Below are 23,038 nucleotides of genomic sequence, written 5' to 3'. Positions count from 1 at the left end.
TTACTAGGTCCGGTTAGGGGTTACTAAAACTAGGTTGGTAGTGGTTCGTTGGTGATGGTTCTGGGTGAGTGGTAGTTTTCCGTTGGTGGTGGGTCAGGGGTTACTAGATCTGATCAAGGGTTACTAGATCGGGGTTACTTAAGTGGGGTTACTTAAAGGGTTACTAGATGAGTTACATGAGGGGTTACGGGTTTACTTGAGGGGTTATTTAAGTGGGGTTACAAGAGGGGTTGCTTGAGGGGTTACTTTAGGGTTATTGATGTGGCACCCTGCTGCACCAGATTCGCTGTTTATTTCTTTTCCCATTTATTTCTTGTTATAATTATGGAAACTCTAATAAATTGTTAAATTTGACAAATCTGACAAGAACCAATATTTAATTTGATTAACTCAAGTGTGACTTTATAGTATGATTTTCACTTAGCATACCAATTCTTTTTCCCTACATATTCTAATTTAATTTTTTTTTTTTTTTTTTTTTTGTGTAATTGAATGAAAACTACACATACAGTGAGGCTTCTAACAAGTATCCATATGAGTATATGACTATATTTAAGTTCATGTATAAATTTCCCTAAAAAGAAGTTTGTATATAAATCACAAACATTATTGGTCAATGTGGTGTATGTAAATTGTGCAAAAGTTAAAATGGAAAAAGTAACAGAGATTCTTACATTTACTTGGGTACAAATTTACAATGTTTACAAAGATTACTTTTTACTCATTTTGATAACATTGTTCATTTAATTATCAATTGAGCAAACACTTTTGGGTTTACTTTGCTCCATGGTGTGTGTAAATAATAATTTTCATAAAACTGTAATGAGTGATATAAGATGTTTTGTTTAATGTTGTCAAACTATAATTAATGGAGTAATAACTTTCACAATAACCGTGCATGGCTCTGGATCTAAACTAGCTTAGTCTAGAATGTACCCGTGGCAATGCACGGGATGTAGTATGCAAAGTTGTGAAGAGGGAAATAACTTAACAAAATAGATCATTTCTTGCTACGGGGGCTATCAATTTGTGGAGGAACACAAATTATTATTATTATTTTTCTTATGCTTAAATATTGTGAAAATATCTTGTTGCTTGATTGATATTGACCGAAGATATTTATTTTTTTTATCTACTAGAAGTTTTCATTCTTGGGATATGTTACTAAAAGTGTTATAAATCAATAAGCATATTAATGCATGTACCCTAAATCGATATAATATTTGTCACCTACTTGTTATACTCTAACTCGTTATAATCAATTACCATTATGGCACGTTATAATCAATTACCATTATAACGTGTCTGACAATAATTGATTATAACGGTATACCTAACTTGTTATGAGGTGTTGTTTGGTTTACATACAAAATCATGGGAATTGGAAATTCCTAGGAATTGCAAAATGAATAAGTTGTTTGGTTGAATGAAATTTGGTGCAATGGGGGAAGTAGAACTTCCTAGAAATTTCCATTTCCCACAACATGTAGGAATTTAATTACCTAGTCCCCCCTAGGTAAGTTGAAATTCCTATGGGAATTAACTTCCCTCATTACTAACCAAACAAATTTGAGAAATTCCCGTGAATTTGATTATGGAATTTATTTCCCATATATTAGAAATTCATGGGAATTTTCACTTCCTATGTTAACCAAACGACCCCTAATAAATTACCGTTATAATGAATATTTGACACCTCCTCATTATATCCTGAACACTCTCACCAAAGAAGAAAAAAAAAATTCACTTGCTCTCTACATTTCCCTCTCCTCCACATCAGATTTTTAAGCAAAAAATATTTTTCATCCCACTAACAACAAACCTAAAAAAATTCTCTCACCACTCTCTTTCTTACTTCTTACCATACCCTACTATACTGTCTCTCTTACTTATTTTCGATTTTCACTAGCTTTAGGCTCGGGCGATGCCTCGAGTTACTACATTAATTTCATGATTGAAATCTTTATTTATATTTCAGTTTAATAGAATGATATATATTAGGAAAAATACACTTTAATAATCCCAACTATGGGCGATTTACCTACAATAATCCCAACTATCGTTTATCCTACAATAATCCCAACTATTAGGTGAGTTTTCCTCCAGCAGTCCCAAACCGGTCAACTTAAGTCAATAACCTGTTATTGTAGGTTGTTTGACACGTGTCAGCGTGTGAGTGGTTCCAAAATAAAAAATTAAAAAAAAAAACAAAAAAAAAATAAAAAAACCAAAAAAGAAATTCTGACAGCCACCATGCCAGCCATAACCACCACCTCCACCTCCTGCCACAACCCTAAAACACCACCTTCACCAGCCACCCAAGTCGGAAACGACTCCCACGACCAGCCGCACCCCCGAAACCGGCCAAAACACCTAACCCTTGCCCGAGAAACCACCAGAAGCCCCAAATCGCACCAAAATAACTAACATAAATGCTTGAAAAAGCCCCCCAAATTCGTCTGAAATCGAAGAAGGTGGTGTTTGGGGCTTGAGGCAAGAGGTGGAGGTGGCGTTTGGGGTGGAGAAGGTGGCTATTAAGGTCAATTTTGGAGGCGGAGGATAGCGCGGTGGTTTTGATTAGAGGAGGTGGATTTGGTTGCGATTGTCGATCTGGGTTTGCGCGGCTGTAGTTGCGGGAAGTTGGTGCCGATCTGGCAGCGAGTAGCTGGTGAGAAGGGGTCGTGGTTGCGTAGGCGTTGCTGGCCGTGCGGGAGGATCGGAGTAGTTGGCGTCGCTGGCCGTGCGGGAGGAGCAATTGGGGTTGGGGTGGATCGTGGTTGGTGCTGTTGGGGATTAGGAGGGCCCGCCAGCTGTTTTCCGGTGGTCTGCGGGTTTGCCGACCATTTTCTGGTGGTCTGGAGGTTTTGCTAAGGGTTGGTGGCGGTTTCCGGGGGGCTAGGGGTGGCTGAGATGGTTTTTGTTTTTCCTTTTTTTAAATTTTTATTTTTATTGTAATATTAGGCCACTCATGTACTGACATGTGTCATTTAAGAAACAAAAAAAAAAAGTTTACCCTTTCAGCAGGTAAACGGTTATTGGGACTGCCGGAGGAAAACTCACCTAATAGTTGGGATTATTGTAGAATAAACGATAGTTGGGATTATTGTAGGTAAATCGCCCATAGTTGGGATTATTAAACTGTATTTTTCCTATATATTATGGCAATAGCTTACTCGCTAATAACACTATTTTTGTAAAACTTAAGGGTGTGGTTCAAATCTTTTTTTTTTTTTGAAAACGTGTGGTTCAAATCTTGTACCAAGCTATCACTAGTGGAAAAAATGCTATCCGTAACGGGAAAAAATAGCCTATCTGTAATGGGCGCCGACCGTTACGTATGCGGCCGTTACGGATAGACAATGTTATTTGTAATGAGCGCTTGCCTATTACAAATAGTAGTTATTCGTAACGGGCAAAACAAGTGCCCGTTACAAATAACCCCGTTATTCGTAATGGACATCCAAACGCCCGTTACAAATTACCCCGTTATTCGTGATGGCTACATGTTTTGCCCGTTAAGAATAACGGGATTATTTGTAACGGACACATTTTGCCCGTTACAAATACTATGAGATCCAAAAAAAAAAAAAAAAAAAAATCCAGGACAGCTAGCTTGCACAACTATTTAATCAATTTTAATTAAAATAAATATTTCATTATATACAAGTATACTATACACTTAATATACTAACAACAAAAATTTGCTTTCATTATTATCTAATAAATGAAACTTAAAACAAAGCAAAAGCAAATCTCAATTGTAATAATAATGAAACAAGTTTACTTAAGACTAAACAAAGATTAAAATTATCTTCCTCTAAATTAGTGTTGAATAGTTTACATCTTCCACCATTTGTTCTAGTAGCTACAACTTTGATTTCAACTCCGAGGCTGCCTTGAAAACCTGCAACAAAATCACCATGCAATAACAACTAATCAACTAGCATGCATTATAAATCCACTAGGCTTGTGATTATTAGCATTACTGGCCACAAATTAATGGAGAATCTGTGGCCAGTGATGCTAATAATCACCTTAAGCTCTTATAATCACTAATCAAATAGCTTAACAAGAATCTGCAAGGGAACAAAGAATAAAAGAGGAACAAAGCAACATCACTAGTGATAGTGTAGGAAAAGTAGCCTAAGTTAAATTAATGCAAAGGTACATGGTAATAATGTTATATGAGCCAAAAAGAAGGCTGATTGTTCATTAGGACAGAAAATCCACAAAAATTATAATATGATATTAAGACTTCTAAGAGGCCATGCAATAAGAGATCAATAGCTATCTCTTACCAATTCACACAACATTCAATAATAGTTAGCACCGCCAATTAATGACTGATCAACTTAACATTCAAACAAAAACTGTTTGGATTTAACTCCTTCATGTACACCAGACCACTGTTAAGGCGAGTATAAGTCCACAATTCAGACAACATTTAAAATAGGTATGAAACATAGTCCATTACACTCTATTTAGACTCAAAGAGAGTCTGAAATACAACCTCCCCCCCTTCCCCTCTTAATCAAGATCAGACCTATTTCTTTCAATTAATTTTCTTTCACTGCTTTTACTTCCATCTTCAACCAACAGCAAAATCAGAAAAGTAAGTCATGCATTTCAATTCGGCATATATTCCTTTTCTAGCAATCAAATGCTTTAAAGCAAATCACAAAACCAACCAACCATTTCATGGCCACTTGAGTAATTCAATCCCAAATATCATACAAACAAACAAGCATGTGTGATTGTGTGAATAAATCTTAATAAAGGAGCAAAATCAAGCAAATCCAACTCTTAAATCATCAACTAAACAAAAAATTAGTGTGAATAAATCTTAATAAAGCCTTTAGAGAGAGAAAACTAGAGAAAGAAAATTAGCCAACAACCCCAACAAGGAAATGAGATCATAACCTACGAAAAACACTAGATCTAAGCTACTACTAGCCATCTCCATTCTACTTCACTCGTTTCTCTTGATTAAAAATAATGAAATTCAATTTTCAGTATGTCTTTTGGTCAAAATCTATCATCCATAACCCTTAAAAGCCAAATTCAAGGGTGAAGGTAGCATTTTTTTTTGCTTTTTCCTTAGGAACAGTGTAGTTCCGGTTATACCCTTACTTCCTGCCTTTTTTTTTTTTTGCTGAAATCCCTTATGAACAGTGTTTTGACGTCCATGCCCTTCTTCTTTTTATTTTCTTTTTGATTTTTTTTGTTTCTGACGTCCATGCCCTTCTTCTTTTTATTTTCTTTTTGATTTTTTGGTTTCTGATTATCTTTTTTCGTTTTTTTTTTTTGTTAACAGAAAACAGGTTGCATGTGGAGTTGTTTGCTCATGTATGTGATGAGCTGTACACATCATCCTAAATCCTAATCCTAAACAGAGAGGCATTAAGTGGATTGTTATGGAGAGGAGAGGCATTAAGTGGATTGTTATGGAGAGGATCTAATTGTTATGGTTAATGTAGTTATTTGTTGTTGTACTTCTTAATTTTGGATTATTATAGCACCTTGTAATAAGAAATTGTAGCTGATTGTTAATGAACTCTGGTGGTTTTGAATTCGTACTTTGAGCACTTTTACTTTAAAATTTCAGATTGTGTTAGGTTGTTAACTTGCTAATTTTGGATTATTATAACACCTTGTAATGAGAAATTGTGGCTGATTGCTAATGAACTCTGGTGGTTTTGAATTCACAGTTTAAATATTGTTGTATTAAAATTTCAGGTGGTGTTGGTTTGGTAATCTAATTACCTGTTGTCGTGCTTGTTAATTTTGAATTATTATATCACATTGCCACGAGAAATTATGACTGGTTTAAAATAAATTCGTAGTAGTTTTGATTAATGGTGTTGTTAATTTGGGTATTTTGCAAGGCTTGAGCCTTGAATTAGTTGTGGTAGTTTGCAGGCCTTTCAATTAGCTGTAAGGTGATTGTTAGTGTGAAATTTGCTAAGCTAGGTGGGTTGTAGTCTATTGCCTGTTGGTTAAAAGGTTGTTACTTGGATATTACAGTGATCATCTTAGTTCACTCTATTGTTCAGGGGATTTAAGGGTGGGTGTGCATGCTGCTCAAAGTTGTGGTTGACGGTGTGGGTAATGATGCCTAATACCTCTTAAAGCATTCTTTGGCTCGCAGGTTTAGGTGTTCAATTAAGGACTATATAAAAGGGTCTTATAGTGTTGATTTTTAATCAGCAAAATAGAGGCAGTTGAGCTAGAAACACAGGAAGAGTGGAATAGGAATAGGTGAGGAACTTAATTAGCTTATCTTAATTAGGTGGCTTTCTGGTGTAAATTCTATGAAATCTACATGAATTAATATATGATCGTCTTCATTTGTATGCATGATTGCAATTGATTGTATTACCAAAATATTGTACTAAACCTTGGGAAAATAACAATGGACATTATACATAAAGATCATGACAAAGCTATTGATAATTCATAGATTGTACTATGTGGACTTATAACATTGTTCCTTGGTTAGCTTGATGGGAGTAATTTTGAGGCTGAAATTATTATAGTGACACTTTAAGATTGTTTTTCATGTTTTGGTGTTGAAATTTAATGTCAGTGTTGTTAACAGTTTTAGTTCTATCATTTGAAGAGAATGGTTGCTAAAAAAACAAAATTTTGTTTACTCATGGTCATAATACAGTGAAGGGGAAATGAAAGGGAAGACGAGATTAGATAGTGTGGTATTATGAGTTAATTAGTTTAAGTGTTGTGTTAGGATTTAGTGTGGTTTAATATTATTATAATGTGCGGTATTAGGTTGGTTTGAAAATAAGTTTGAGTGTTTGTGTTAGGATTTATTGTGTTTTTATCTAATTAGCTTGGTTTGGCAGATGTTTAGGATCAAGTGTTATTATTGTGGCTAAAAATGGATAGAATAGATTTTTGGCTTTAGAGTAATGGATGTTTGTTGATGGTTTCGTGTCAATGCCTATGGATAGTGATAACTGGTGTTGGTATTTTTATTGATCTGTTTATTTTGGTTCTGATGATTTTGTTCTGATTTCTGATGCAGGTTGTAAACAAGTGTTGCTGATTGCTTTGTCAGCTGTAAAATTTGTTGTGAGTGCTCATTTTCATTTGTTAGTTTTAAAGTTTTAATGTTCTTGGGAGATGTCTGTTTGGCATGCTATTGTTTGGTTTATGTATGTGTTGTCGTGATTGAGTGTGTTGCTGCTATATGTTGTTGTTTTGCGATGCAATGATGCTTGTTTAAAATACCCTTGGATTCTGACATATCTCTTGCTTGTGATGTTCTTAAGCAAGGGAGTTTGGCTGCGTTAATAAAAGAAGCTGCTCTAATCATTTGGGATGAAGCTTCTATGGCACGAAGAGAAAATATTGAGTCCTTGGATTTGTTGCTGCGTGATCTTTGTAACCCTGAGGTGCTTTTTGGTGGGAAAGTTGTTGTTTTTGGAGGAGACTTTAGGCAACTGTTGCCTATTCTGCCTCGTCGAACTCAAAAAGAGGCTGTGGGTGTGAGTGTAGTTAGTTCTCACATTTGGCCCCTTTTAATCAAATTCCGATTAACAGAAAACATTCGAGCCAAAGAAGACCCTGTATATTCATCATTTCTTCTTTCTCTTGGTAATGGACAGCTACAATCAATTGAAAATTCTTATGTTCAGGTTCCACAGCATATTATTAGCTATTATGCTCCTAATGAAGATGTTGTTTCTATATTGGCTGCAACAATATTTCCTGAAATTAAGGTTCAAGGGTTTGATAGTAGCATATTTAATGAAAGAGCAATCATCACACCTATGAATGAAGATGTTGATATCATAAATGAGCATATGATTGGCATGTTTCCTGGTATATCTACTACATATCTAAGTTATGACTCAGTCCTTGATGATAGCTGCACACTATACCCTACTGAGTTTCTGAATTCGCTCTGTCCTGGAGGAATGAGTCCTCATAGGCTTGAGTTGAAAATAGGCAGCCCTGTTATTTTATTACGCAATTTAGCCCCATCTAAAGGCATGTGAAATGGAACACGTCTTATTTGTAGGCGGTTCCTTCCTAATTCTATTATATGTGAAATATCATCGGGTCATTATAAAGGCACGTTTTATTTTGTGCCTCGAGTGAACTTGAGGCCTTCAGCTTCCTCTAAGTATCCCTTTCAGTTTGAACGTAAACAGTTTCCATTGAAATTAAGTTTTGCAATGACAGTGAATAAGTCTCAAGGTCAAACTTTAAATCAAGTGTTAGTCTATTTTCCACAGCCATGCTTCTCACATGGTTAGTTATATGTTGCTCTTTCACGTGCTAAGAAGTCTGCTATGGTTACTGTTTATACACCTCAACCATCAACTGCTGTTCCTAAGTCAAGTGTGAAGAACATTGTGTCATATGATGTTTTACGACTAGCAAGTATTATATAGACATTACTTTAAGGTAAGCTATTTGCATTTTTAAAATGGTTAGATACTTAAATTAAGTCAAGCTACTATGTTAATTGTTATTTTTGTAAAAAAAAAAAACTAGCTTTAGTGTGGTTTGTTATTTTGCAGTTAATGTCAAGGCTACTTTGTTGTGGTTTTTAAATCTGCAAGGGTATGACAAGCTGATCTTTTGGAAAAATGTCATATATTTTAGACAATTTTGCAATTATAAGAAGGACAAGATCATTTATGAGGATTTGCGAAAGTAGAGAGCTAACATGTTTTTTTTTTTTTTTGTACTCATGCTTATTATTAATGAACTAAATTAAGCAGTTAATGTTATATCTAACTATGTCATTTTTAAATACGTTGTGTATTGATGCCTTGTAAATATACATAGTGTATTAGGTTAAGTAAGCAACACTTTTTAATTGATTTAATTTTAAAACAAGCTGACAACACAAAAAAAAAAAAAAAAAAAAAAAAAAAAAAAAAAAAAAAGATAGGTAAAAAAAGAGTTCACAAAAAGAGGTCATTTTTTGAATAAAAATATATATAACTTCATATGTCAGAGTTCACATCGCAGCTTTGAATCTTTTTTTTTTCCTTTTCCTTATTAAACAACTTATTTCCAGATTGCCATAATGTAAATGTATATCTCCCACATATCAACTAACTATCATTATTTAAAAGCCATTGATTCAAATGATAGAACTTGTATTTCTTTTCAAATGTTTTATTTTAAGTGGTATCAGCTTTGAATCTCGTCTTGTGAATTAGCTATCTAATCTCGTCTTGTGAATTAGCTATTTCACGCTTAATTAATTAAGTTGCAACATGTAAGGCTATATATTAATTAAGCTGCAACATGTAAGGCTATATATTATGATTTTGAACTTTAATATATTTCCTGAAATATGTTTAAAAAAAACTTCCAGCACTCTTCATTTGCATATTTAATATAAGAAACAAAATATCTTATCTAATCTAATGTACTCCGTAGTAATAAGGTCAAGTCCAATTACATTGGCCTAGATCTTGGTTGATTAAGCTTCCTAGAATAAAGTCTAATATGTTAGGCATGTAGATTTAAAAAATGAATACATTAGATTGTTATCCAGGAAGTAGACTATAAATTTCTAATTAGAGAAACTTTCCCAATATAACCTGATCTAATTCTCTCTAACTCAGTAATATACATTTTAGATAATCAAAACCAATATCATATCTTAGGTAGCTTTATAGCTTACGTTTTGAGTACATTTCTTTCCAAAATTAAGGATTGCAAAACATCTAATACATTAATGCTTAATTATATAGTGCATTAAAATAAAATAGATCATGCATAATATTATTGATCACTAAGACAAATCATTGTTAATCAAGGTAATCGTTGCTAAGACAAATCGTTGCTAATAAATACGGTCTAGCTAGGTTATATCAGGTTTAACTTGGATTCATATTAGGTTGAGTTTTATAAACTCAATTAGATTGATAAATTAGTCCATCACTAACAATATTGCCTTTTAAATGAATCAAACTTCAATAGATCTAACCTTCATCTTTGTTGATTCGGATCCAATTTTTTAAGTTACTGTAAACGAAAATCCAACAATACGTATCTATAAACACGATTTCAATCTAATTGCATAAATAAACAAAACCCAAAATTCAAATTCACCAAACTAAACATGCGAAATGGATTAAATATAAAAAGAAAAAAACTAAATCATCATCTCAAAAGATAAATATAGCATTCAAACTTTTAACATTCCTGCAAAGTCTACATAATTATAGTAAAATCCAGCCAATTTACTGCCATCAATACCTACTTAATTATAAGCAACAAAAGTTTCCTTATAGAATACTTGAACCAAAAAATTTACAGACCATATTTTCCAAAACATATACCAACTAAATGATCTTTAAATAAGCTTAATCAAAAGTAATTAATCTGAATCGAACCCATAAGCATCATCATCAGAGTGAGAGACTTCAGGGCTATGATAATGATATGGATAGTGAAATTCCTCTTCTGAGTTATCATCATACCATGAATCATTCTCTTCTTCGTTTTTCTCATCCTCGCTGTTTTTTTCCTCTGTATCTTCTGATTCCCCTCCTTGATTAGCCTCGGGTTGTTGTTGCTCTTCTGGCACCAGGACTGCATTCTGTTCATGCACAACAGGTTGCTGCTGCATTTGTCCTGTCTGAAGAACAATTGTTGCATCAATGACTTCCTTCGCTTGAGCATCTTCATTGCTCGTTTCCTCCATATTAGCCTCCCCTCCTTTGATATCGACATTTACCACCTCCTTACCCTTCCTTGATCCTCCTCTGGGCTTGGTTGACTCGCCTTTGAACCCGACTCTTCCTTTCATCCTTCCTGGTTCATCAGACTCGGTCTCACTATCCACTTCAATTGGAGTTGTGGAATTACCATCGCTTCTAGGCCTCTTCCTATTTTTTTTCATCTGCTCAACCTCATCGCATTTTTCTACTTGCTTATCTATATCTTCCATCTTCTTGATAAGCAGATCCATCTTTATTGTAGCATCTAGCCGGATCTTTGAGTAGGCTGTGAATTCACCCTGAAGATTATCCTTCATCTTCACCAATATCTTTCGGCATCTAGCCGCTTTTGAGGTGTTTTCACCATTATCAACCATAGCAAAACTGAGGTGATTGTGAAAGGAAGAAGAAAGGATTTCAAAATAATGATGAGATATCAGAGAAAGATTGCGTTTTTCTGAATTGACAATAAAATCTTATACTTATGCAAATTAAGCCGTCAAATTTATAGCTGTCTATTTGATTGTGACTGATGGCATGCAGAAGATGAAAGGTTGCATTGTTTGACGTATTTCACGCTGACCAATGATGCATTTAAGTATGAAGCGTTTTCTTAAGTAATAGTTCAATTGTGTAATATATAAATACTTTATGACAATTATTCCCCAAAAAAACAAGTGGGGAATATAACAAATCACTTTCACATTAAAATGAATCACTTTGTATAGAGACACATTTTTTTTTAAGATTCGAACCCTCAACCTCAAATAAATAAATGCTACACATTTACCATCTCAATCAACTATTATTTGTTTGTATAGAGACACGTAACTAAAGTGGTGATAATTATAAATAATAAAACGGTGATTATAGTTGTTTGATATTGTGTTATATTAACAAAATAGTAAATATACTATTATTATATACTTAAAACCGGGGAGAACATCCAAAACCTGGACCGAATCTATTTGAACCAATTTTAGAGTTTTATTTAGAAATTGCTATAATATTAATACTATTATGGAAAATTCAAGAAATACATATGAAAACTTTACTTTAATGTCTTTTTTTTGGAAATAAAGTACAATAAAACTCATATAATTAATTTTCAAAGGTAACTAAGAATAATCTTAAGTATTATGTAAGATTGTATGCATACATTTAAAGAAAATATTGGTCCAAGCGAAGAATAGTTTTAATTGGGTTTAGAACCGGACTAACAAGTAGATCTCTAGCTCCAAAGACGGGACCAGTTACCTAACTTCGGCCCGAACCGAGGTTAATCAATTTTTTTAATGTCTTACAAATATACCTTCTACTACAACTTAGAAACAGGAACATTAAAAGGAGAGTACATTCAAAATGCCGGCATTTTAAATATATCACCTTACTTGCTACATCATATTACATGATAACCGAATTTATTACATTTTTTTTATAATATATCAATTAAGTGAGATATACTAATTGAGTACCAAAATACTTTTACAAAATTTCAATTCAGATAATAAAGAAAAACTTAATATTGTTTAAAATCAAATTAATTATATATATCTAGACCTTTAATTCCTCTATGTATTAGATAAGTATGTACATTGTGTAAAAATACATGCTTTTGGTTTTGAAGGACTTAATAATATGTTTATTAAAAACCTTTATACTATAATGTTACAATTTATTCCAACTCTTTTAAGTAAACAAGTTATTTTAATAAATAATTAGTTGTATGTAGCATATTTATAAGATAAATTATTTATAATTATTCCAGCATTTATAGGTGGACATGTTATTTTAAAATATTATTTTTGTGACAATTTCTTTTACCAGAATATTTAATGTAATATATTAAAAAAAATCTTAATTATTACATTGGTTCAAGAAAAGTTATTTATTGGTCAAGGTATACTCTATTACCTAAAATACTCTTCTTTGCTCTGCCAAAAAAAACTTGAATAGACATGAGAAAACGAATAGACACTTCGATTGATATAAGATATATATACTTATTATAATTCTTATATATCAAAAGATTTTCTCTTTCATTTTTTATAAAGCAAAAACTTTTAAATGGCTGGAAACAATGGAAGGTCTTCTTTTCCAGATGCATACCGTCGGTATTTAGAGAAAAGGAGATCAAATTTAATAGGGCAATTATCAGCCAACTTTGAGGTTCGAATAGAAGCAGGGCGCAAATGTGATGAATTGATGGAAAAGCTTAAAAAAGTTGATGAGGAATTGGCTAATTGTGATAAGTTTGATGAAGATCAAAAAGGTGAGATGAAGCCTAAAACCAGGGACATCTCTACTGGTGTAATTGAAATCGACACCGATAGTGAAGATAACATTGCTGGTGTTATCAAAAAGAACTTTGTTGTTGGTGAGTCATCTACAAGGCAGGGTATAACTGTTGAGGGGACTGAGAACGAAGATGATACTGGTGAAGCAAGGGAAGTTGATATGGAAATCAGCAATGGAGATGATCAAGTAGAGAGAGTTGACAACGCAGTCCTTATTCATGCAGAACAAGCACCACAACAACATGCAATGAGTGAAGATGCTGCTATTCAGATGGATCAAGAGCAACAACAGGCACAGGCTCAAGAGGAAGAGGAGCCAGAGCATGCAGGGGGAGAAGAAAATGAGCAAGAAGCTAATCAAGGTGTAGAAGTGTCAGATGTTGATTCGGATGAAGAAGTTGGACATTATTATCCATATCAGTATCATTCTCCTGAAGGTTATGAGAGTGATAGTGATGCATATGGATTCGATTCTGATTAATTAGGTAGATTCTAAACTTTTGATGATAATTTTTTGAACATGTTTAGATTAAACTTTTATGATTGCCAAGCCATTTTGTTAATATATGCCAGTAATTGCTGTAATTGATGGTTAATTTGGCTTGTGAAGTTATGGACTAGCTTATTTTGTTTTGCATTGCAATGTAACTCATGAAACTGATAGTTTTTCATGTCATGAATTAGATGCCTTGTAGTATCAGTTACATTTGGTGTTAATCTATTTTTTGTGTGTTTTGTGATATATTGAATTGCTTATTACTTAAATTAATCAATTATTATGCTCATTATTAAATCATTAGGCTACCTATTAAATTTTAGAAACTAACCACATTAGTTTATTATTAAGCAATTGAAGTATTCAGATCAGGGGAATTAGTTGTTATACAATAGTTTGTGAAGCTGTGATTTGTGAAGCAATAATATGCAACAAGTACTCATTTAGAATTCATAGACAAATAGTCCTAAAATAACAAATCACAATACTTCATGCTAGGTAATTACTTAATAAACAACACACTCAGGTAGTTATCAACTCTTACAAGCACAACATTTTACAGCTAACTTAGAGAGCCTCAGTAACTAATTTTGATTAGCTTGATAAATATTACAACCATAAACACAGTACATCACATATTTAAGACAAATGAAACCTACAAAGGTACCCCCACTTTAAAATGAACCTCCATGTGAGGCATCACTTCCACTTGAATATGATGGATTAGAGTGATGATGAATTTCAGAATCAGGAATAAAAGGTTGAGCACTGTGGGTGCTGGTTTCTTCCTGAGGTTTCTGTTTTGGTTTATCTTTGGCAGGGTTAATAGAACATCTTCTCTTAGGACTAGGTTCCCTGCCTTCTGGTTCACCAAAACATAGAGCAACAATAACAGCTTCTAGCTCTCCTACTTTCTATTCAAGATACTTAACACATTCCTCCAACCCTTCCAAGTTGCTTGGTATGTTTGCCTGCCTCACACTAATCACTATCATCAACCTTTCCCTTACCTTTACTTGCCATAGAAATAGGGTTATGTTTTTTGGACAGCAGGGTAGTATTTTAGATAGTGAATGCATATGAAAAATGAGGTTTCTAGCACTCTACTCTTCTGTTATATAAGCGTTATATAAGCTAAGTAAGGTATACTATATTACTTAAGGGTTAATTGGTGGTACTTTAAATAAATTTCACACGCCTATTATTAGATTATTCTTTCCATTATTCTCTAGGCAACAGATTGTACTTTTAAAATATACAAGTTATAGCACTATACAGCTAATGTAAATCTAAAATGCAAGTAATTTGTAAATATTTATGTTAAAGCATTCTTAATCAATCATACAATAATTTAAAACTAACAGTACAAATACTTAAGCTGAATTCTAACTATCATACTACTTTTATTATATCCCTAAGCCTTAACAATGACTAATCATTTAAGTAGCTCATACTTAAACAAGATCTATATCAAACACAGCAGGCTGACCTTCTCTAAACTTAATTAATGCACCTTCATCTACCTGAACGTTATAACGATCAGTAAATTCCCTAACACCGCTGTATAATTCACACTTAATAATAAGACCATCCTTCCTCACAACTTTAAGCTTTGCAGCAATTTGCTCATCCAAATTTTGAAGCACTACATTAGTTGAATCACCAAATCTGCTTAGCCAATTGTTAGCAAAATCAACAGGAACATTCTGCAAACAATGAAATGAAAGCAAATAAGATTCATTCATAAAAAAAAAAGGCTGTAACAAACAATATATACTTTACCACAAACAATGCTTATTAGCAATACATACAATTCCTGATTTCTTAAGGTAAGGTGCAGTGAAAATAAATTTAAAATGTGGCTCAGAACAGCTACGTGCAAGTTCATCAATCCATGCATTTGTCTCAATCATCTTTGTTGAACTACCATCATAAGCAGGTCTGCGACCACGCCTCTTGCTTGAACTACCAATGCTCTTATCGCTTCCTTGGGCCTTTTTACTTCCTGATGATCTTAAAATTTGCACAATTAAAGTGCTCTCTCCTATATATTTGAACTTTAAATCATCCCCAATACTTATTCTATTATCTCTAACAAAATCAGCCCAACCACCTTCCAAAATAGTTTTCCAACCATCTTTGTTCTCTTCATGTGCCATAGTAGCTTCCCAAACTCTTCCATATTTTTGCAATTGCAGATCAACTCCTTGCAAACCATCATACAAAATGTTCTTAAACTCATCAGGAATGCGCTGCAAATTAATAAACATAAATAAAATACCAATTCAATATATAAATAACAACAGCCAAAAGCAATTCAGACAGTAATCTAACAAAACTACATAACTACAACTCATAATAGCAAAAATATATCTAAAAATTATAGATTTCATACCAGCTTATCTTTGAGATCATCTTCATAACAGATGCTAAATGTCATTGCAGAATTTGCCATTGCAATTCTTAGATCAATTGCAAAAGTATGTCAATTTTACCTTATAATCACAATTTAATGACAAATTTATGCTATAATAAACACTACCATATATATAACAAGATTATTGCCAGGAATTTATAGCATATTAATTCGAATTAAATATTTCTTTGACAAGCAAGTACTTGAATACATCTGTTTTCAGAAACTGAAGCAGATCTTAATTTCAATATGCCTTCCCAATGGTCATACTAACAATAATTACAAGTCAAGTAAATTCAAAAGGAATAAAATATTTGCACAAGTACCACAATAGCTTAGTATCCTCTTCATACATATGTACTCATTAGTACTGCTCACTTCATAACTAAGTTAAAAGAGATTTGTACTATAGACTTTTAGTTTACATCTTAAGAATTCTATATACAACAAAAGTGAAACTACTATTTTTTACTTAAACTATGATTAATACATATGGTTAGTGTTCATAAATTTCGCTGAAACTATTTCAAAATTGTTTTACTAGGTTGGTTGTATAGCTATCTTTTGAGAGAACCTATATCATTTAACAGCCTTGGTGTTGCAAAGCAACCCTACTATATATGTTAGAGGAAAATTCATAACTCAAGCATATATGTATACCAAAATCCTTATAAAATCAGCTATTGTGATATATTACAATAGATACTTGAAGTCCTTAGAAATGCATTTTAAATTCAACTCCAAATATTCTTTAATACATTCAATAGGTTATATCAAAGTTCATAAATAGACAGTAATATAATGAAGATTTCTGAGTAACTCATACACATTACAATTGCTAGCAAAGCACAGGAACATGGAATTAGACTACCACACTACAATAAACAAGCAGATTTATAGAAAAATGTGCATAAGTCTTACAGATACAAACAAACTAGCTTATATTTTAGATGATTGTAGCTTGTGAAGGAAATTTTCAGTTAGAATGAACCACCATAGGAGGCATCACTCCCAGGTGAATATGATGGACTGGAATGGTGGTGGATATCAGTGCCCAAAAACTAGGCTTGGCAGTGTAGGTATTGGCTCCTCCCTTAGATTTCTGTTTTGCTGCATTTCCACCATGTTCAGCAGAACAACCTTTCTTAGGACTGGGTAGCTTGTTTTCTGGTTCACCTAGACAGAAAGTAGCAACAACAGACTCCAGCTTTTCTACCTTGTGTTCAAGGTAGCTAACACGTTTCTCCAGCACTTCAAGAATAGCATCTTCATCTACTGCATACTGAACACTAATATTTGCTTTCCCTTTACCCTTACTTGCCATAGTGAATGAATTTATTCTTTCACAATAAAGTAGTATTTAGGATTGTGAGTGAAATGATGTATGGCATTTCTAACACTATTCTATGTATTTATAAAGCCAATAGAGTAACAATGTATTACACAAAGGTCAATTGAAAGTGTCTTAACATAACCTTCATAATAAATACAATATTCAAGTTTCACAGTAAAAATTTATGGACAATAGCATGTAGTCTTCTTATTTACAAGTGACAGCAATACACAGCCTACATATATGCAGCATATAAGTTATCCATTTCACTGTTGCCTAATTAAATCTATTTATCTATACATTAATACAACATTCAGCTGAGGCAAATTCAAACTCAAATAATTGATTTCAAGCATTATAATATAAATAGCACAATAATAATTATACTTGAAATATAAAAGAATTAGATGTTTAACATGATGAAAATCAGAGATTAGGAAAATACATCTAAATTAGCATTACAAATATCTACACCAACTTTAGCCCATTACAATACTTTACTTACGTCATTCATAAATGCATTACTTGATAGCTTATACTAACACAAGATCTACATCAAAATTGCACGATTGCTTCTTTGATACTTAATCAATGCAACTTCATTTATGTGAACATTATATTCATCAATGAATTCCCTAACACCACTTATGAGTTCACACTTAATTACCTGATTATCCTTCTTGACAGCTTTCAATTTTTGGCTCTTGGTTTCATTTTTTAAAGATGGTTCTTTGCAGAATCTTTTGGCTAGCAATTTGTGCTCCTAAAGTCTACAGGTTATAACACTATATAGCTAATAAATATGTACCATACATGTCATACATTCTAATCTCTTTGCATCATATTATTCTAGATATATATATCATTCTCAAACAACACACTTTATATAAAAAGCCATAACACTATTAGAATATGATTATGCTAATAAACTAATATAAATCTAAAATGTAAGGCATATGTAGAGATTTAATTTATAGCATTCATAATAAGTCATACAGTAATTAAAAACCAATAATGGAAATACAAAGACTTAGTTTAAATTGTGATGCTACTTTTATTTAGAATCACTAAAACTCTAAAACTAATCTCACACTAACACAAGATCTACATCAAACACATCAGGTTGTCCCTCTCTAAACTTAATTAATGCACCTTCATCTACCTGAACATTGTATTGATCAGTGAATTCCCTAACACCACTGCATAATTCACACTTAGTTATGAGACCATCCTTTCTCAGAACCTTCAGCTTTGCAGCAATTTGCTCATCAAAGTTTTGAAGCAGCACATTAGTTGAATCACTGTATCTGCTTAGCCAATTGTTAGCAAAATCAAAAGGAATGTTCTGCAAATAATAAGATGAAAACAAATAAGATTAATTCATAAAAAAAAAGAGCATGTAACACACTATATAAACTTTATCACACATTAAAGAAATTAGCAGTACATACAATTGTTGCTTTTTAAAGATAAGGTGCAGTGAAAATGAATTTGAAGTGTGGCTCGGAACAACAACGTGCAAGGTCGTCAATCCATTCATTTGTCTTGATCATCTTTGCTGAACTACCATGATAAGCAGGCTTGCAACCACGCCTCTTGCTTGAATCACCAATGCTCTTACCACTTGCAGATGCCTGAACCGTTTTGCTTCCTGATGGTTTAACAATTTGCACAATAAAAGAGCTCTGTCCTATATAGTTGAACTCTAGATAATCTCCATTGCTTATCCTATTTTCTCTAACAAAATCAGCCCATTGACCTTCTAAAATTGTATTCCAACCATCTTTGACCTCTTCATGTGCCATAGTTGCTTCCCAAACTCTTCCATATTTTTTTAATTGCAGATCAACTCCTTTGGGACCATCATTCAAAATGCTCTTAAACTCATTAGGAATGCACTGCAAATTAATACATATTGATAAAATACGAAAATAATGTATAAGTAACAACAACCAAAAACAATCCACATAATAATCTAACAAAACTACATAACTACAACTCATAGTAGCAATAATATATCACTGCTTATAAATTTCATACCAGCTTATTTTCGAAACCATCTTCATATTGCATGCTAAATGTCATTGCTTGATGTGCCATTGCAGTTCTTAGAACGATTACAGAACTATCTCAATTCTTACCTTAATGTCACGATTTTATGTCTAACTTATGCAATAATAAACACTGCAATATATATAACAAGATTATTGCCAAAAATTTATACCATATTAATTACAATTCAATATTACTTTGACAAGAAAATACTTGAATAAATCTGTTTTTTCAGAAACTAAAGCAAGCCTTAGTTTCAATATTCCTTCCCAATAGTCATACTAGCAATAATTACAAACAATTCAATTCAAAAGAGGCACAATATTTGCACAATTACCATAATAGCTTGGTATTCCTTTCATGCACTAATGTAATTTTGTAATACTATCTGTTGTATTTTTTTTTTGAAAATCAATATAATCTGTTGTATATCTATACTACATATAACAAGATTTGTTACTATTCATTGATCTGAAAAATACCATGCAAATCAATTTAAGTAATATACATTATTATTTGTATGCAAATAAAAAAAAAATATGGTTAACATTCTACTTTAAATTTTTAAAATTATACATGTACTCATTAGTATTAATCACTTCTTATTTAAAATAACCTATTATAATTTTTAATACAATTAAAATAATTAATACATTAATCAAGGTACAACATATATGGTATGTAACACTTTCTTAGTTTTAATCATTTTCTTTCCTATTTTGATAAAAAAAATGATCTTAATTTAACTTATAATATAGGTGTCAACCATTTGATTATTAGTATAATAAATTTGGAGCTTTCATCTGTTTAGAGATGCTCAATTAAAATACGATGAGTATAATATAAACAACTCTACACGTATTAATAATAATGTTTATAGAACACATGTGCAAAGAAAACAATGTGAAACATATTCCGATTACAAACATTTTTAAATTGCATATATGATGTAAATTTAAACACATAATAATAATCAATTATCCAAATATGATTATATACTATTACCTTGTTAGCGTTTTAATTAGGATTTACAACGTGGTGCGCGCGCATCGCGCGCGTAGCATCAAACTAGTCAAGGAAAAAGCCCAGTGTATCCAAGCACCAATCTATCTCAAAACCCAACTTCACTTGCTTACAAAAAGGAAAATTAATGGTAATCGTCAACCAAACACAAAGGAATCCACAAAAGCATCTATCAAAGCCCGTAAAAAGCTCAAATTGAACAATTATCTACATGTATTTTGTAATGTCCAAATTTCAAGGCCTAAACATCACAATCAAAGAGCCTCAAATAGTTTCAAATCTATAGAGTTCTGGTTTTCAAATTGGGTCCCTTTTGAAACCCATCTCGCCTTTAAATTTTATGAAGTTGGTTATTTCTGGGTTACACTGGCCAAGGGTTAAAACAACCTCTCATCCACCATTTTGGGGTTCGTATCTCGAGCCCCAATAATATCACCAAACAGGTTCACTTGGTGGTAATGAATTTTACACTTCTTATGCCACTCTTCACCAAATTGGAGCACTCACAAGTCAAAAATAATGCAGATACAAAGGAAACAAGACAACAATAGCTTTAGAAATCAATATAAAGACAATGCCAACCTAAAATATATAAGAGTTGCCCGGGTACGCTTGATCCTCGATAAAAAAAATCAAAACTCAAAACAAGTAGAAACAAAATCATCGATGAGTTGAATCCGGCAAGCAAACATTAAATTGTTTAGATTTAATCAAACACAAATGTATCGATAACTTGAATGGCATTGTTGAGATAAGACAAAGTTTACATACAATCTAGTGAAAAGACAACAATTTGCTCAATAAATCGCTATCCCATTTTTCGAGTATATATAATTTCACCCCCAAAACCATCATAAAATCAAAATCCAACACCAAAATTACAAACCCTAGAATTTTAAATAATAGTCAATTAATGTCATTTAAAGCAAAATGTGAAGGCTAACCTAATAACAATCATTTTATTAAGTAATGGAGGATGAACCTTCAACCAGCATTAAGAACTTCAACTAGTTTTTATTATTTTAGTCAACTTTTCAGATCTAAAATTAGATATGACATTAGTTAAACACAATTTATAAATTTCATAAAGAAGGGAAATAAAAGAATACCAAATCATAACCCTAACTTTTAGATCTGTAGAAGAACAAGAACTTTTGACAAAATGATTAGCGAAGAGGAGGATGGAACCCATCTTTCCATTATCATGGCTGCCACCACATTCTTCTTCTCTAGGTTGAGCAGCGTCGCTTTAATTCATCCCAACCTTCTTAACCTCCTCTGCCGCCAGATTTCACCGGAAAATGGCTCTGATGAGTTAGACTAGTGTCGAAAATTGATAAATATGGGTGGATGTTGTGGAGGAGAGAGAATTGGAAAGAGATCGAGCCATTTTTATTAGATTTTGATTGATTTTAGATGGGTCGAGGATTGGATCTTGAATTTAAACAAGAGATGGCAGGATTGGAGGAGAGACGAGACTATGAGAGGATGGTAGAAGGTCTTTCGGTGGTGGCTGGGAGAAATTGTTCGCTGCGAGAGACGTAAGTTGAGAGATGAGGGATGAGAGAGAGTATGTGTGAAATAGAGGAAGGCGACTCATTGTGAAATGAAAGTTGAAGTTAAATACTGTAGACACCCATTTGTGTCTCCCCAAAACCAAACCCAGTGATGAGTACCTTTCACGTCGAATCATAATCGAATGAAGTGAAAGTGTGGAAAGTCTAGTGTTGCGGATAATTTTTAATTTCTTTTCTTTCTCTCTGTTTTTGAACACCTATTTTAAGAAAACAGCCAATCTAGTTTGGTTTGGTCCATGGAAAGGGTCCAATAATGGTGTGGTTGGATGGGGTTTGAAAAGAGCTTTCCAAAGATATATTATAAGCCCAATTCCGATGAATAATGAGGAAGCTATGGTCAAATTACTAAACTGGGCCTAATTTGACCTTTATGTGCGACCCAATGATCTAGAGGAGGGCCTAATATTAATTTATCATTCCTAATGCAATTAGAATTGATTTTAGTCTTCTAGATTCTTCTAGAAGGTTCTTTTCATTCCTAATTTAATTAGCATTGATAAATTGACTTTGGTTGACTTTTTAGAGTTTTAATCAGAATAAAAGAAGTGTTTTTAAGGAAAATACGATTTTGCCCTTCTGTACGGCTACATTTTATCAAAATTGAGAAAACGCGTGAAAACGGCTATTAGCGCCTGACGCCAGTTATTAGCGCCCGACGCTAAGGTTTGGCGCCTGACGCTAACCTTCAGCGCCTGGCGCTAATGCCCAGCGTCTGGCGCCAATAGTGTTTTATTCTCGTCGAAACTCTGATTTGTTTTTCTATCCATCCGGCTGATTTTCTCTATAAATAGCCTCCTAAAACCTCCGTTTTCCATCATCAATTCTTATTCTTTCTAATTCTTTTCATCAACTCTCATCAAGAATTTCTTGATTCTCTCTCTCTTTCTAAACCAACCCTTTTACAAACACAATTCTTCATACATTAGCACTAGAAACACCTAGCCAAGTTCGAAGTTGTTTATTTTCCTTGAAGTTACTAACCTGTGTATTTTGTTATTAGAAAGAGGTACGAGGCATCCAAGTAAGTGCTTTAATTGATTTATTGATATTATGGTTTAGAAATCATGTCTAGGTTCCTAGTATCATGTTAGGATGCTTGATGTTTTGAATGACAACAATGATTCCTAGTATCATG

At 32.9% G+C, this 23,038-nt stretch overlaps 1 long non-coding RNA gene across 1 annotated transcript; it reads right to left on the bottom strand.

Annotated features, from left to right (window-relative positions):
- Nucleotides 1-3,633: 3,633 nt before the first annotated feature.
- Nucleotides 3,634-21,912, bottom strand: LOC145614153 (uncharacterized). The gene is made up of 2 exons (XR_014107066.1): nucleotides 21,436-21,912; nucleotides 3,634-3,904 (listed from the first exon to the last, which is right to left on the bottom strand). It is a non-coding gene; the product is annotated as an uncharacterized LOC145614153 (long non-coding RNA).
- Nucleotides 21,913-23,038: the final 1,126 nt, after the last annotated feature.

This window comes from Chenopodium album, chromosome 3 (genome assembly GCF_948465745.1).
Source record: "Chenopodium album chromosome 3, dcCheAlbu1.1, whole genome shotgun sequence".
Taxonomy (NCBI): domain Eukaryota; kingdom Viridiplantae; phylum Streptophyta; class Magnoliopsida; order Caryophyllales; family Amaranthaceae; genus Chenopodium; species Chenopodium album.
Note: the sequence above shows the minus strand (reverse complement) of the source record. Positions and strands in the feature narration are given on the sequence as shown.